The sequence below is a fragment of the Euphorbia lathyris genome, chromosome 2 (genome assembly GCF_963576675.1).
Source record: "Euphorbia lathyris chromosome 2, ddEupLath1.1, whole genome shotgun sequence".
Taxonomy (NCBI): domain Eukaryota; kingdom Viridiplantae; phylum Streptophyta; class Magnoliopsida; order Malpighiales; family Euphorbiaceae; genus Euphorbia; species Euphorbia lathyris.
This window is the reverse complement of record NC_088911.1, coordinates 27118261-27121430: the sequence shown is the minus strand read 5'-3', so window position 1 is coordinate 27121430 and position 3170 is coordinate 27118261. Positions and strand designations below refer to the sequence as shown.

The window sequence follows — 3170 nt, the reverse complement described above, 5'->3', positions numbered from 1 at the left end:
ATTTTTATCAAAATATTTTCCTTTATCAAAATGATAATGAAACTCTTTATGAGGCTTGGGAACGTTTTAAAGAATTTCAACGTTTATGCCCACACCACCAACTGCCCGCTGAACTTTTAATGCAAACATTTTATAATGGATTAAATCCTACAATTAGAGGTTCACTCGATGCTATGTCTGGAGGGTTATTCATGAAGAAAACATCAGCCCAAGCAAGAGAACTTTTGGAAGAAATGGCAATCAACAGTAGTATGTGGCCCGCGGAGCGTGGACATATACCAGTGGTGAAACCATCATCCTCAACTACATCTTCGATTAAAGGTATAGTGAATCTTGATCTAGTTGCGATGTTACAACCCCAATTTTCTGCCTTATCGCACAAAATAGATAGGTTTATGGCACTGTGCGATCCTAATGGTAATACAATCCAAACGGACGTGGATTATGAAGGTATGAGCGAGATTGAACAGGTAAATTTTGTCCAAGGGCAAAACCAAACTAATAACCCATATTCCAATACATATAATCCTGGATGGAGAAATCATCCTAACTTTAACTAGAGAGATAATAATAATAATAATAATAATAATAATAATAATAATAATAATATGAATGCTAATCAAAATCGTACCAATAATTATCAAAATCAATCAAGAGATACGATTAGCACCTTATCTTCTAAGATCGACAAATTTATTGATGCTATGAGTGGAAAAATAAGTAATCACGACGATGGTTTTAAACGGATCGAGAATAAATTCGACCAGCTTATTAAAAACCAATCATCTAGCATCAATAATTTGGAGGTTCAAATTGGACAACTCGCTAAATCAATTCCATCCCGCAAAGAGGGAAGTCTTCCCAGCCATACGGAGGAAAATCCGAAAGAGCATGTAAAAGCTATCACTCTTCGCTCAGGGAAAAACTACTTAGGTCAGGAAATGCCCGGAAATTCAACTTTACAAGGAACTGATTTACCAAAATCCAAAGAAGATACACCAATAAAATCAAGTACAAAAACTTTTGTACCCAAACCACCTTTTCCACACAAAGTCCGAAATAAGGACTATGACAAACAACTTTTAACATTTTTAGACAAACTTAAAAATTTGCACATTAATTTGACATTTATGGATGCAATTACGCAAATTCCCAATTATGGTAAGTTTTTAAAAGATTTAATTTCAAAGAAAATCAGTTGGGAAGGAATTTCATCCATTTCGCTAACTGAAGATTGTAGTTCGATAGTATCGAGTAATTTACCTACCAAACTCAAAGATCCCAGATGTTTCACCATTCTGTGTAAGTTGGGAGATATCGAATTCCCAAGTTGTCTTTGTGATTTAGGAGCAAGTATAAACTTAATGTCATTGTCTATTTTTAATAAATTAGGTTTAGAAGAAGATATCAAACGTACCAATATGGTTTTGCAGTTAGCAGATCAAACCACTAAAAGACCATATGGTATAATTGAGGATGTTTTAGTTAAAGTTGAAAAATTTATTTTTCCTACCGATTTCGTTATATTAGATTTTGCATATGACGTTAATTGTCCACTAATTTTTCGTAGATCGTTTATGAACGCGGGACGTGCTCTAGTTGATGTGTCGGAAGGGAAAGTAGTTTTAAGAATAGGAGAAGATAAGATCGAGTTTGATATGAACCAACCAATGAAATATCCTATGGAGGATTTCGCTTGTATGAAACTTGATTTAGTTGAAGAATGTGTTAATGACATTATTCGAAAAGAAAAAGTAATAAAACCTATAATGAGTGAAGAATTAGAAGATAAGGACCCAGAGCCTTTGATTCGAGAAGATGGACCAGTTCCGCCTTCAATTGTAATACCACCTAAATTAGAACTTAAAGAATTACCAAACCATTTGAGGTACGCTTTCTTAGGCGAAGGCGATTCTCTACCTATAATTATCTCTAACAAATTAACGCATATTCAAGAAGAAAAATTAAAGGGAGTTGTTAGAAATAGAATATGAAGTATGGGATGGCAAATTTCCGACTTAAAAGGAATTAATCCTAGTATTGTAATGCACAGAATTAACTCCGCCTGTGAGGGTCACTTGGTGGCCTTTACAGCCGGTCCCAAGCCCGGACAAAGGAGGAGGGTTGCGGTAGGTTTGTGGCGGCCAGCGTAAAACTTAGCCACATCTTATGACATGAACCATAATATAAATATCGTTGGGGCGTTCCCTACTCAGCGACGCGCTGCACTTCCTAGACCCGGGTGTAGTAATAAATGTGCAAGGGTTGCTAGGTCGTCGCCCCGAAACGGCGCGCCACCCCAGGACCCGGGGGTGGTGTCAAATATGCAAGGGTTGCGGGTAAATAAGCTAGTCCACGGTAATGGTAGGGGTAGGGGTAAGGGTAGTAGGTTACGCTTTGGGACATGGAACATAGGTTCTTTGACAGGAAGATTAGCTGAAATTGTAGATGTTATGAAGAGGAGGAGAATAAATATATTATGCCTACAAGAAACCAAGTGGGTTGGAGCCAAGGCTAGAGAGATAGCTCCTTGGGGTTATAAGCTTTGGTACTCAGGAAATGATAAGGGTAGAAATGGAGTAGGTATTCTTATTGATAGGGAGTATATTGATGATGTAGTAGCTGTGTCTAGGAAGAGCGATAGAATTATGAGTGTTAAGCTAGTGATAGGGGATGAGGTTGTGAATGTCATTAGTGCATATGCGCCACAAATAGGATTAGATGTGTCTATAAGACAAGCTTTTTGGGATGACTTAGAGGAAGTGGTGCAACAGGTTCCTAGGGATGAAAAAATGGTACTAGGGGGTGATCTCAATGGACACGTGGGTTCTAAGCGAGATGGGTTTGAGAGTGTTCATGGAGGGTATGGTTTTGGAGATAAGAATGAAGCAGGAAATGATATTTTGGAATTCGCATCAGCCTATGACTTGAGTATCATGAACACATGGTTTATGAAGAGAACATCCCACTTAGTGACTTATCGGAGTGGCGGTAATGCGAGCCAAATTGACTTCTTCTTAGTAAGGAGTGCTTGGAGAAAGAGTTATATTGATTGTAAGGTGATCCCTGGTGAGAGTACGACAACCCAACATAGAGTAGTGGTGCTAGATTTTCGAAGTAGGAAATGTATAAGAAAACAAACACCTCAAGTAGAGACTAAGATTAAGTGG

At 37.9% G+C, this 3170-nt stretch overlaps 1 non-coding gene across 1 annotated transcript; it reads right to left on the bottom strand.

Moving 5' to 3' along the window:
* LOC136221273 (small nucleolar RNA R71) lies at positions 1 to 103 on the bottom strand. The gene has a single exon (XR_010685048.1). It is a non-coding gene; the product is annotated as a small nucleolar RNA R71 (small nucleolar RNA).
* Positions 104 to 3170: the final 3067 nt, after the last annotated feature.